At 51.6% G+C, this 14,057-nt stretch overlaps 1 protein-coding gene across 3 annotated transcripts in view; it reads left to right on the forward strand.

Annotated features, from left to right (window-relative positions):
* The window catches only part of LOC146346433 (protein lifeguard 1-like), an 86,138-nt gene that overhangs the window by 27,235 nt on the left and 44,846 nt on the right, over window positions 1-14,057 (forward strand). The window contains exon 1 of one of the 3 annotated variants that reach the window (XM_084854685.1): window positions 3,185-3,253. The exons of 1 other annotated variant lie outside the window; for it this stretch is intronic. The gene's annotated coding sequence lies outside the window, so the exon portion shown is untranslated. Of the gene's footprint in view, window positions 1-3,184; window positions 3,254-3,707; window positions 4,128-14,057 lie in introns of those variants that run through there. One more of the 3 variants, XM_084854686.1, reaches the window with a different exon arrangement.

Consider the following 14,057-nt stretch of genomic DNA (forward strand, 5'->3'; position numbering starts at 1 on the left):
ATGTTCTCATCAAACTATACATGTAAAGACCATTTGATAGACACCAAATAGGTCCTATGCTGCCTGTCATAACATAAGAGCCATGCTGGGTCAGACCAAGGGTCCACCTGGTCTAGCATTCTTTTCCCACAATGGCCAACTAAATGCCCCAATGGGAAGCCCAGAAGTAGGACAGGAGTGCAACAGCCCCCTCCCACTCACGTTCCCCAGCAACTGGTGTACAAAGGCTCATGGCCTCTGGTACTGGAGGTAGCATAGAGCCATCAGGACTAGCAGCCATTGATAGCCTTCCCCTCCGTGAATTTCTGCAATCCCCTTTTAAAGCCATCCAAATTGGTGGCCATAACTACATCTTGTGGAAGTGAATTCCATAGTCTGACTATGCACTGTGTGAAGAAGCCCTTCCTTTTATCCTGAATCTCCCACCAGTCAGCTTAATGCGATGACTCTTTTGGGTTCTGGTCTTATGAGAGAGGGAGAAAAATGTCTCCCTATCCACTTTCTCCACACCATGCATAATTTTGTACATCTCTATCATGTCTCCCCTTACTTGCCTCTTCTCCAAGCTAAACAGTCCCAGCTGTTCTAAACTTCCCTCATAGGGGAGTTGCTCCAGCCCCTTAATCATTTTAGTTGCCCTTTATCCATCTCTATAATATCTTTTTTTAGGTGCAGTGACCAGAATTGTACACAGCATTCTAAGTATGGTCGGACCATAAATTTGTGTAAGGGAAATATGATCTTGGCAGTTTCTCACAGCAGCCACACATTGGGTTGACATTTTCATTCAGCTGTCCACCATAACCCCAAGATCTCTTTCTTGGTCAGTCATTGCTAACTCAGATCCCATCAGGTTATATTTAAAATTGGAATTCTTTGCCCCAACGTGCATCACTTTACACTTCCTTACACTGAACCACATCTGCCATTTGGATGCCCATTCTCCCAGCTTGGAGAGATCCTTTTGGAACTCCTCATAGTCCCTTTTTGTTTTAACCACCATAAATAATTTGGTGTCATCAGCAAACTTGGCCACTTCACTGTTCACTCCTAATTCCAGGTCAAGAGTAAGTTGAAAATAAGTTGGTCCAAATGCATAGTCCTGTGGGACCCCACTGTTTACATCCCCCCATTTGGAGAATTGGCCATTTATTCCTACTCTCTGCTTTCTGTTCTTTAACCAGTTACTGTTCCATAACATGACCTTTCCTCTTATTCCATGACTGCTAAGTTTGCTTAGGAGTCTTTGGTAAGGGAATTTGTTAAAAGCCTTAGAATCATAGTAGGGTTGGAAGGGGTCTACAAGGCCATCGAGTCCAACCCCCTGCTCAGTGCAGGAATCCAGGTCAGAGCATCCCTGACAGATGGCTGTCCAGCCTCGTCTTGAAGGCCTCCAGTGTGGGAGAGCCCACCACTTTCCTAGGTAATCGGTTCCATTGTCGTATTGCTCTAACAGGAAGTTTTTCCTGATGTTCAGCCGGAATCTGGCTTCCTGTCACTTGAATTTGGATTTGTCAAAAACAAGTCCTGCCAGACAAATCTGATCTCATTTTTGGATCAAGTAAACTCCCTTGTAGACCGTGGGAATGCTGTAGACATCATATACCTCGACTTCAGCAAAGCTTTCGACAAAGTGCCCCATGATATCCTGATGAGCAAACTAGCTCGAAGTGGGCTAGATGAAACAACGATCCGGTGGATCCACAGTCGGCTACAGAATCGGACTCAAAGAGTGCTTATCAATGGGACCTTCTCAAGCTGGGGAGAGGTAACGAGTGGGGTACCGCAGGGCTCAGTCCTGGGCCCAGTGCTCTTCCACATTTGTATTAATGACGTGGAGGAGGAGGTGCAGGGAATGCTGATCAAATTTGCAGATGACACAAAATTGGGAGGGATAGCTAATACTTTGGAAGACAGAAACAAAATTGAAAGTGATCTGGATAGACTGGAGCGCTGGGCAGAAAACAACAGAATGACATTGAATAGGGATAAATGCCAAGTTCTGCACCTAGGAAAAAGAAACCAAATGCACAGTTACAAGATGGGGGATACATGGCTCAACCACACTACAAGCAAGAAGGATCTTGGAATTGTTGTCGATCACAAGCTGAATATGAGCCAACCATGTGATGTGGCTGCAAAAAAGGCAAATGCTATTTTGGGCTGCATTCATAGAAGCATCGCTTCCAAATCCCGGGAAGTACTAGTTCCCCTCTACTCAGCACTGGTTAGGCCTCATCTGGAGTACTGTGTCCAGTTCTGGGCACCACACTTTAGGAAGGATGCAGACAAACTGCCCTATGAAGAGAGACTGAAAGAACTGGGCATGTTTAGCCTTGAGAAGAGAAGACTGAGGGGAGATATGATAGCACTCTTCAAGTACTTGAAAGGTTGTCACAGAGAAGAAGGCCAGGATCTCTTCTTGATCATCCCAGAGTGCAGGACACGGAATAATGGGCTCAAGTTACAGGGAGCCACATTCCGGCTGAACATCAGGAAAAACATCCTGAGTGTCAGAGCAATACGGCAATGGAACCAATTACCTGGGGAGGTGGTGGGCTCTCCCACACTGGAGGCCTTCAGGACGAGGCTGGACAGCCATCTGTCAGGGATGCTCTGACTTGGATTCCTGCACTGAGCAGGGGGTTGGACTCGATGGCCTTGTAGGCCCCTTCCAACCCTACTATTCTATGATTCTATGAAGGACCAGGGGGTGCCAGTTAACTCAGAATTCATAGTGAGCCTGGTTGCGTCTTCCCTTTACCATTACTCCGGCCGCGGGGCCGCTCGGCCACGGCCTCGACGGAGCGCGACTGCGACTCCTCCGCCGGCCCCCAAGGGCGATTCCCTGCCTGGCTCTCCGCGGCCCGCGCCTCCGGTGCCTCGGCAGCGCGCGCGCGCCCCGCTTCGGATCCGCTCCGGCGGAGGCGGGGCCAGCAAAGGAGCGGGAGGGCGCGAGCGCAGGAGCAGCTGCCCCCTCCCATAATCTCGGGCACCTTCGCCAAGCCTCCCCGCCGCCGCCGCCGCGGCAGCGCTTCCAAGCTCGGGGCCGCTTTCCGCGCCGGGCGCGCGCTGCCTGCTCCGCTGCGGCTGCGCTCGCCGGCGAGGGGCGGGGGCTGGCTGGGCCCCGCCCGCCAGCGGAGGACCCGCGGCGACGCCGCCCCCATGCCCGCCCCCGCCGTCCATCGCCGCGGCGCTCGCGAGCAGGACGGAGGCCGGCGACCGATCAGCTGCGCTGCGCCAGCCCGGCCTGGTGAGCCGAGGGGCGGCGATGCCCGCGTGCGGCGGGGCCCCGCAAAGGGCCGGGCGGGGGGCGCCGACGCCGGGCCGCGTCCGGGCAGCCGCGCTCTAGAGCGGCGCTAGCTGGGCGGGGGCTGCCGGGTGCGCTGCCTCCCCAGCCGGCAGCCTGCTGGCGGCGGCGGGCAGAGCCAACTGCCCTCGGGCTACGCAGGGCCGGCGGCTTCGCGGGGCGCCGTCTGGGCGCCCCGCTCAGTTGGGACGCCGCCCGGCGAGCCGGCCCGGCCCTAGTCGGCCCTGCGGGCGCCCCGCGAGGCCCGTGGGCCCTTCGGCTTTGGAGCTCGGGGCTGAGCCGACCCCCGCCGCCGCCGCCAGGCTCCCCGGGGCTCCCGCAGGCCTGCGTGGCAGTCGGACGGGGTGGACGCCTCAGGCGGCTGCGCCCCCCGCCCCCCTGAGACGGGCCGGCCGGCTCCGCCCGCGGGCTTCCCGCTCCGAGGGCGTCTCTCGGGGGGGGGCGCCGCACCCGCCCCAGCGCCTCTCCTCTTGCCCGGGTGCTCCGGCGCTGTCAGCGTACGAGCCCTGCTCGGCCGAGCGGGGCAGAGAGGGTGGCTCCCTGCCCCGAGGGGCCGGCAGTCTCGTTGCTGGCAGCTGAGGAGGCGGCCGGGCCGGGCGACGAAGGAGAAGCGCCGGGGCCGCGGGCGGAGGAGCGGGCGCTGAGGCGCTCGCCGGGCTCGCTGCGGGAGAGGGCAAAGGAGTGCCTCTCTTGCCCGCCGGCGGCTCCGGCCTTTTCCCGGCTAGCGGCTCTCGAAGCGGCCTGAAGAGGGATTGCCGGCTACCATCTGTCGCAATGAGGGCAGCACAACAGGAACCGAACACCAGGCACATCATGAGTAGGAGCCGCCCCGACCTTGCGTGCACGCGGCCAGCCGTGTTGAGCTGAGCTCCGACAGAGAGCTGTGTGGGCCCCTGCCCAGGGAAGGCGTCCCAGAGGTCGGGGGGCCACAGGAAAGGCCCTAAAAGCCACCTGTCTCCCCCTGAAAACTGCGGGGGGGGAGTCCAGGGCAGCTCTTCGGGGCAGTCGTCATAATGCAAGGGCAGCCATGTTGGCCGCCTTAATTATTTCAAACTCTCTGGCTTCTTAGTTGTGCGTTTATCCACTGGTTGTTTGGAGTGTGTGTGTTTTAAGTTTTGTGTACTGCCTTTGGTAATCTTTGATGAAAGGTGGTAAATAATCAATATGGGAGCAGGCCGAAAGGCCTTTTCAAAAAAGGTGGGTTTGGGCAAAGGATTTGGGAGTTGGGGAAGAGAGGTGCACCAGGTGGGATGTGCGGGAAGGAGTCCCAGGCACGGGGGGGGGGCAGGGGGGAGGCTCTGCAGGGATAGAGAGCAGGAGACCTGGAGAGGCAGCAGTGGGGGAAGGCAGTCGCCATGGCAGCCCCGGCTGGTGTATTGGGCAAAGTGTGGAGTTTGAACATGGGGGGGGGGGGTTGGAAGACTCCAGTCCCGGTCCCCAGGCCTTTGCTTGGCCTTGCAGCTCACTGGCTGGCCTTGGATGAAACTTGCCCCTACCTCACAAGGTTGCTGTGAGAATAATATGAGAACTGTAAAGCATGTTAAACGCTACAGAAATTATACATCCTATGAAAAGATGAGGAGGTTGCCCCTTGCAGCCCAAAGGGCTGGGCAGGGGTGCTGAGTCCTCCCAGCGGGGGCAGGCCAGAATAGAACCCGGGCACACTGCCTCTGCTGCACTCGGGTGTTGGAGCACGTGGTCTCCTAAGTGGCCAGTGGAGCTGCAGGGGATCTGATGTTGACTCCAAGTCCAGCAGTGGCAGCCTCGTAATTAATTAGTGCCTGGTGGAAGAGAACCAGCAGGCACTGGCCAGGCAAGCTGGGTTTTGGAGAGCTTTTAATTATCCGTATATGTAGTTCCAGGTTCTCAAGCCTCCTAGGAAGGGGTTTCTGCAACTGTCTTAAGGGATGGAAAGCTAGTCTGGCCCCAAAATGAGAAGCAGGGTGCCTCCCACCTTGCGAGGTGATGAACGCCTTGTCTCTGCATCCTGATGTGGCCAGGATAGGGCATGTTCCTCCAGGGAGGTGGGAAGGTGGCACTGGGGCATGGATGGGTGGAGAGCGACGGGGGGGGGGCTAATTTGGGCTTCCCTTGCTGTATCTTACTGGAACAAGGAGGGGGGACCAGTGGGTGAGGTCACATCCAGTTCTTGTAGAGCTGGAAAAAGTGCAGAAAAGAGCAACTAAAATGATGAACGGGCTGGAACATCTCCCCAACAGCTGGGATCGTTTAGCTTGGAAAAAAAGAGGGTAAGGGAAGACAAAATTATGCCTGGTGTGGAGAATGTGGAGAGGGAGACATTTTTCTAGAACCCAGGGCCATTCCATGAAGCTGAATGTGGGGACATTAAGGAAAGATAAAAGGAAGTACTTCTTCACACAGCGCATAGTTAAACTATGGAATTCACTACACAGGAAGTAATGATGGCCACCAGTTTGGATGGCTTTAAAAGGGGGTTAGACAAAATCCTGGAGGAAAAGGCTATCAGTGGCTACTGGTTCTGATGGCTGTGTGCTCCCTCCAGTACCAGTGGCAGTGGGCCTGTGTACACCAATTACTGGTGAACATGGGTGGGTGGTGGGTGCTGTTGCACTCGTGTCTTGCTTGTGGTTTCCTGGTCAACAGCTGGTTGGCCACTGTGTGATCAGAATGCTGGACTAGATGGACTCTTGGTCTAATCCAGCATGGATGTTCTTATGCATCCTTCTAAAAACAATTCAACAAAGGATTTGCACCTGTGGTCTTATGAAATGAGTGCTGTCTTTGGAAGGGCGGGAACTCACCTGTAAGTGTGCCATAGGATGGTTTTGTTGATCACACTCTTTTAATTATCTGCTTGTGGTCTACTGTTTATTTTCATAGAATCATAGAATAGTAGAGTTGCAAGGGGCCTCTAAGACCATCAAGTCCAACCCCCTGCTCAATGCAGGAATCCAAGTCAAAGCATCCCTGACAGATGGCTGTCCAGCCTCGTCTTGAATGCCACCAGTGTGGGAGAGCTCACCACCTCCCTAGGGAATTGGTTCCATTGTCTTATTGCTCTAACAGTCAGGACGTTTTTCCTGATGTTCAGCTGGAATCTGGCTTCCTGTCACTTGAGCCCATTATTCCGTGTCCTGCATTCTGGGATGATCAAGAAGAGATGCTGGCCTTCCTCTCTGAGACAACCTTCCAAGTCCTTGAAGAGCGTTATCATATCTCCCCTCAGTCTTCTCTTCTCAAGGCTAGACACACCCAGTTCTTTCAGTTTCTCCTCATAGGGCTTTGTTTCCAGTCCCCTGATCATCTTTGTTGCCCTCCTCTGAACCGTCTCCAGTTTGTCTGCATCCTTCTTAAAATGTGGTGCCCAGAACTGGACACAGTATTCCAGATGAGGCCTAACCAGTGCTGAGTAGAGCGGAACTACTACTTCCCGGGATCATAGAATCATAGAATAGTAGGGTTGGAAGGGGCCTACAAGGCCATCGAGTCCAACCCCCTGCTCAATGCAGGAATCCAAGTCAGAGCATCCCTGACAAATGGCTGTCCAGCCTCGTCTTAAAGGCCTCCAGTGTGGGAGAGCCCACCACCTCCCCAGGTAATTGGTTCCATTGCCGTATTGCTCTGACACTCAGGAAGTTTTTCCTGATGTTCAGCCGGAATCTGGCTTCCTGTAACTTGAGCCCATTATTCCGTGTCCTGCACTCTGGGATGATCAAGAAGAGATCCTGGCCTTCTTCTCTGTGACAACCTTTCAAGTACTTGAAGAGTGCTATCATATCTCCCCTCAGTCTTCTCTTCTCAAGGCTAAACATGCCCAGTTCTTTCAGTCTCTCTTCATAGGGCTTTGTTTCCAGTCCCCTGATCATCTTTGTTGCCCTCCTTTGAACCCTCTCCAGCTTGTCTGCATCCTTCTTAAAGTGTGGTGCCCAGAACTGGACACAGTACTCCAGATGAGGCCTAACCAGTGCTGAGTAGAGGGGAACTAGTACTTCCCGGGATTTGGAAGCGATGCTTCTATTAATGCAGCCCAAAATAGCATTTGCCTTTTTTGCAGCCACATCACATTGTTGGCTCATATTCAGCTTGTGATCGACGACAATTCCAAGATCCTTCTCGCTCGTAGTGTGGTTGAGCCACGTATCCCCCATCTTGTAACTGTGCATTTGGTTTCTTTTTCCTAGGTGCAGAACTTGGCATTTGTCCCTATTAAATGCCATTCTGTTGTTTTCTGCCCAGCACTCCAGTCTATCCAGATCACTTTGAATTTTGTTTCTGTCTTCCAAAGTATTAGCTATCCCTCCCAATTTTGTGTCATCTGCAAATGTGATCAGCATTCCCTGCACCTCCTCCTCCAAGTCATTAATAAAAATGTTGAAGAGCACTGGGCCTGGGACTGAGCCCTGCGGTACCCCACTCGTTACCTCTCCCCAGCTTGAGAAGGTCCCATTGATAAGCACTCTTTGAGTCCGATTCTGTAGCCAACTGTGGATCCACATGATCGTTGTTTCATCTAGCCCACTTCGAGCAAGTTTGCTCATCAGGATATCATGGGGCACTTTGTCGAAAGCTTTGCTGAAGTCGAGGTATATGATGTCTACAGCATTCCCACGGTCTACAAGGGAGGTGACTTGATCAAAAAATGAGATCAGATTTGTCTGGCAGGACTTGTTTTTGACAAATCCATGTTGGCTTGGAGTCATCACGGCATTGTTGTCAAGGTGCTTCCAGATGGATTGCTTTATGATCTGCTCCAGAATTTTCCCAGGGATTGATGTCAGACTGACTGGTCTGTAGTTCCCAGGTTCCTCCTTTTGGCCCTTTTTGAAGAAAGGGACAACATTCGCCCTCCTCCAGTCATCTGGCACTTCCCCGGTCCTCCATGATTTCTCAAAGAGAATAGACAGCGGTTCTGAGAGTTCTTCTGCCAGTTCCTTTATTACTCTAGGATGCAGTTCATCTGGCCCTGGAGATTTGAACTCATTCAAAGTAATGAGGTGTTCCTTGACCATATGCCTGTCGATCTCAAGCTGCAATCCTGCCCCTTCAGCCTGTACTTCGCCTTTGCCAGGGGGGTCATAGACCCTCTTTTGGGAGAAGACTGAGCCAAAGTAGGAATTGAGCACCTCTGCCTTTTCTTTGTCATCTGTTATCATTTTGCCATCCTTATTTAATAGCTGAACAACCATTTCTTTCCTCTGTCTTTTACTATGCTCGTAGCTGAAGAAAGCCTTTTTGTTGCTTTTAGCCTCCCTCGCTAACCTCAGCTCGTTCTCAGCTTTAGCCTTCCTGACGCCATCCCTGCAATTCTGTGCTACCTGCCTGTACTCTTCCTTTGTTACTTGGCCTTCTTTCCACTTCTTATATGTGTCCTTTTTTGTTTTCAGGTCATCCCTAAGCTTTTTGTGAAGCCACATTGGCTTCTTCTGTTGTCTTCCACCTTTTCTTCTTGTTGGAATTGTTTGTGATTGTGCCTTGAGAATTTCCTTTTTTAAAAGTTCCCACCCATCTTGGACTCCTTTTCTCGCTAGCATTGTTTGCCATGGGACCTTACTGATCATTGTTCTGAGTTTATGAAAATCAGCTTTCCTAAAATCCAGGGTACGCGTTTGAGTACACTCGGCTTTTGCTTCCCTTAGAACCAAGAACTCAAGTACAACATGGTCGCTTTCCCCCAGAGTTCCTGTAACTGCTACTTTATCCACTAAGTCATCTCTGTTGGTTAGGATCAAGTCAAGGATAGCCGATCCTCTAGTTCCTTCCTGTACTTTCTGTAGGAGGAAGTTATCCGCCACACAAGTCAGGAATTTCCTGGAGGGGCCATGTTTTGCAGAATTTGTCTCCCAACAAATATCGGGGAAATTGAAGTCCCCCATTACTACTACATCATGCTTCCTTAAAACATTGGCTATTTGCTTTTCAAAAGTTTCATCCTTGGCTTCTCCTTGATTGGGTGGCCGGTAGTAGACTCCGACCACCAGGTTCCTTTTATTCTTTGCTCCATTTATTTCAACCCAGATGCTCTCGATGGGGCTACCAAGCTCCTCCTCCTGTATTTCCGTGCAGAGATATGTATTTTTCACATACAGTGCAACCCCGCCTCCCTTTCTGTTCCTCCTGTTCTTTTTGAACAAGTTATATCCTTCAACTGCTGTATTCCAGTCATGAGATTCATCCCACCAAGTCTCAGTTATACCTATCAAGTCATAATTTCCCTCCTGTATTAAGAGTTCAAGTTCGTTCTGTTTGTTTCCCATACTCTGGGCATTAGTATATAGACATCGAAGACCATGTGCTTCATAGTCTGGCTTTCTTCCTACATGTGTCTGAAGACTATTATTGGGCGCTATCAGCGCTGTTCTCTCCATTGCAGTGCATGCGCCTACGTCCATTGTTACCCCCAACATTACATCTCCCTTCCCCGTAGGATTCAGTTTAAAGCCCTCCTGATGAAGTTCTTCATGCTGTGGCCAAACACATTCTTCCCAGCCTTTGTGAGGTGCAACCCATCCCTAGCCAACAGCCCATCTTCCAGGAAGTATAGCCCGTGGTCCCAGAATCCAAATCTCTCTCGTCGGCACCACCTTCGTAGCCAGTCATTCACCCGGAGTATTTTTCGTTCCCTTTCTATCCCTCTTCTAACTACTGGAAGGATGGATGAGAAAACTATCTGGGCCCCAAAGTTCTTGAGTTTCCTTCCCAAAGCTTCAAAGTCTGACGTGATCTCTTCGTAGCTCCGCTTGGCGGTATCATTTGTTCCCACATGGATGAGAAGAAAGGGATACCTGTCAGTGGGCTTTATGAGCGCAGGCAACCTTTCAGTCACGTCTCTAATCTGTCCTCCCGGGAGACAACATACCTGGCGAGTCCACGGGTCTTCGCGACATACTTGGGTCTCGATCCCACGCAGCAAGGAGTCTCCCACTACTACCACTCTTCTCTTCTTCTTCTTGTAGGCCTGGGTTTCATCGCCTCTGTTTGACTGACCTTTAGCCTCTTGCTCACTCTCATGCAGGTTCCCCTGTGATTCTTCCTCTGCAGGCTGTCCTCCAGTCTCATCTGCAAGTACCTGGAATCGGTTCCACAGCTCCACCGCTTCCACTGGTGCAGAGTGGCGTCTAGTTCTTCTTCTCCTAACTGTCACCGTTTTCCAAGGAGTATCCTCTACTCCATTTTTCTTCTCCTCAGCATTTCCCACTTCTGCCTCATCTTGCTGTTGCTCTTCAAGCTTCTGGTCTGCCCTTTGCTGCTGTAGTTCCCCCCTTCTGTCCAAGAACTCTTCGTGTTCTCTTATTCCCCGGAGGGTCGACAGTCGCCGCTCCAGTCCACTTACTTTTTCCTCCAGCAGCGTGATCAACTTGCACTTGTTGCAGGTGTAGGCCATGTTGTTCTCAGGCAAGAAAACAAACATTGCACACACCTTGCAGGTCACCACCACTGGAGAGTCTTGTCCTTCCATAGCCCCTTTTCCCTTTTTGTGTCTAGCTTTGTGATTGTTCTAGACTAGCCTGTGCCTGCTCCTCTACTCAGTAGAGGTTAAAAGCAGAGTCCCACTGGTGTGGAAGTGTGTGTTACAAGACAAATAAATGGGAAAAAGTTAGTTAAAAAAAAATGTTAGGGGCCTCCCCCTTGACCTCCCCTGCCGAACTCCCCTGGCCAACTCCTGTTTGCTCCCCCTGTCCGCTCGTTCTGTTCGCTCGCTCTCTGGGAGCTTGCCTGCTTCTGTAGTCCCTGGACCAGCTGGAGCAGCTTGCTCTGCTCTGCTCAGCTGGGAGGCGGGAAACAGACTGAAGCTTCCCGCCCAGTCAGCTGCTGGGAGTACTCAGGCCACACCCCTCCAATTCAGTTGGAGCTCTCAGAAGCTCCTGGTGAGCTCACAGCCAGTCAGAAGGATAAAGGGCAGCGCCCTGGGCTTCCTGCAACCCACTTACCTCTTAGCCTCTGTCTCCTTTGTCTCCTTTGTCTCTTCAACCACTGCAACTCCCCTGGCCAACTCCTGTTTGCTCCCCCTGTTCGCTCGCTCTGTTCGCTCACTGTCTGGGAGCTTGCCTGCTTCTGTAGTCCCTGGACCAGCTGGAGCAGCTTGCTCTGCTCTGCTCTGCTCAGCTGGGAGGCGGGAAACAGACTGACTGGGATTTGGAAGCTATGCTTCTATGAATGCAGCCGAAAAGAGCATTTGCCTTTTTTGCAGCCACATCACATGGTTGGCTCATATTCAGCGTGTAATCGACAACACTTCCAAGATCCTTCTCGCTTGTAGTGTTGTTGAGCCACGTATCCCCCATCTTGTAACTGTGCATTTGGTTTCTTTTTCCTAGGTGCAGAACTTGGCATTTATCCCTATTCAGTGTCATTCTGTTGTTTTCTGCCCAGCACTCCAGCCTATCAAGATCATGTTGAATTTTGTCTCTGTCTTCCAAAGTATTAGCTATCCCGCCCAATTTGGTGTCATCTGCAAATGTGATCAGCATTCCCTGCACCTCCTCTTCCAAGTCATTAATACAAATGTTGAAGAGCACTGGGCCCAGGACTGAGCCCTGCGGTACCCCACTCGTTACCTCTCCCCAGTTTGAGAAGGCCCCATTGATAAGCACTCTTTGAGTCCGATTCTGTAGCCAACTGAATCCGGATCCACCGGATCGTTGTTTCATCTAGCCCACTTTGAGCTAGTTTGCTCATCAGGATAACATGGGGCACTTTGTCGAAAGCTTTGCTGGTCGAGGTATATTATGTCTACAGCTTTCCCACAGTCCACAAGGATCAAAAAAATGAGATCAGGTTTGTGTGGCAGGATTTGTTCTTGACAAATCCTTGTTGGCTTCAAGTAATCACTGCGTTGTTTTCAAGGTGCTTCCAGATGGATTGCTTTATCATCTGCTCCAGAATTTTCCCAGGGATTGATGTCAGATTGACTGGTCTGTAGTTCCCAGGCTCCTCCTTTTTGAAGACGGGGACAACATTAGCCCTCCTCCAGTCCTCGGACACTTCACCCGTCCTCCATGATTTTAATACTTGGAAGCCATTTTGTGTGTGTTTGTTTAAACAGAGGGCAGGATATAAAGAAATTATGATGTTTCCTGTGGCAAATGCGCTATTGTGCTCATGTCCTGCTTCTGGGCTTCCCACTGAGGCATCTGGTGCGCCTGTGTAGGAACAGGATGCTCAACTAGAGAGTCCTACTTGGGTCTGATCTAGCTTGAGGGCTCTTCTTGTGTTCTTATGACCCACATTCAGGCAAACTGTTGTTTTGTTATAATGCTTCTGTTCTCATGTCCATTTGCAGAGAAGTTAAAGCAAGTGAAGTGTAGGAGGAGAGAGAATGATACCTTTTTAAGTAGGGATGCCGTTTCAGAAGGCATCCCTTGCCTGCAATCTTCTGTCCGCCGTAGACAGGAGGATGTCTGCTCCTCTTTGGATGGCAGGCAGAGGAGAATTCTGGGGTATTCTTGCATGGCAGGACTGACTTAGGATCTTTCTGGAGGAGGGCAGGGAAGCATACATCCCTCTGCATGAAGGTTATGCAGATAGCATGAGAGATGGGTGGATTCACGTGTCCTCGCTTCGCTATGCTAGGTGCTACCTCTCCCCCGACATCATGTCAGTGATAGCCCCCACAGCACAGATCTCGAGGGCACAGCTCAGGGTGTCATTTCTGGAAATGGGCATCTAATGTGCCATCCAGAAGGAGTGGGGGAGGGATCATGCCACTGTCAGGAGCGCCTTGGCGGCCTCTCTCAGTAGATTCCAATAGCCAACTCAAGACACAGACAAAAGGATTTCTTTTCAAAGCTTTAATCCTTTTACAACTTAATGACTCTTTTAGATGCTAATGACCAGCGACTAAAGCAAGGAACAGCAGAGTGGCCTAAGCTTCAAGTAGGCAGTTGATGCCCATTTGAAAGAGAGTCACTTGAAGACCCAGAACTTATGGGCTAGGGAGAGATCCTCCCTCTTTCCCTTGGGTCCATGGGAGGCGGCCGTTGCTTGGGCACCAAGCAGGCGCTACGCCTCCTTTCCGTGCCCTCCATCGCTCGTCGCTCTTTGCGTCTGCATCGAGCATTTAAGAAGCCCCCCTCCCGCACTCCCTCACCGCCAGGGTCACTATCTATCTCAGGAATGCTGGCAGGAGGAATCTGTGCCAGGTGCTGAGCCTGTGAGGGATGAGTTGGCCCCTCTCCCACAGATTGCTGTTCCTCCTCAGAATCTGAACTGCCCTGAGGCTCTCTGGGCTCAGTTTCCACCCTGACAGCCACTTTGCATGGTGAATCTGAGAATCCACTGGGAGACTCATCCAGACTAATGTCGTTGCCCGCCGCCCGCCCACCCATGAACAAAGCCCCGTATGTGTTAGTTTAGCTAGTTTTCTTTCTAAGTGACAGGGTGGATTTGGGGATCCTCTTAGTTCCTTAATGTCTCCTGACTGTGTAGGAAAATTAATTTATGGATACTCTAATTAAGCAGACCTCTTGTTATCATGACAGACTCCTACTTTCTCTATCTAGCTCCACAGAGGTGCGTTTTTTCTGATCTTGAGAAGGACTCAGTCAATTTATACTCAATTGTTGTTGTTCAGTTGTTAAGTCCTGTCCGACTCTTCATGACCCCATGGACCATAGCACGCTAGGCCTTCCTGTCCTGCGCTCTCTCCCGGAGTGTGCTCAGGTTCATATTCAATGCATCGGTGATGCTATCTAGCCATCTCATCCTCTGCCGTCCCCTTCTCCTTTTGCCTTCAATCTTTCCCAGCATCAGGGTCTTTTCCAATGAC

The sequence above is a fragment of the Heloderma suspectum genome, chromosome 4 (assembly GCF_057233095.1).
Source record: "Heloderma suspectum isolate Gila_16-S chromosome 4, 16-S_ref, whole genome shotgun sequence".
NCBI classification, from domain to species: domain Eukaryota; kingdom Metazoa; phylum Chordata; class Lepidosauria; order Squamata; family Helodermatidae; genus Heloderma; species Heloderma suspectum.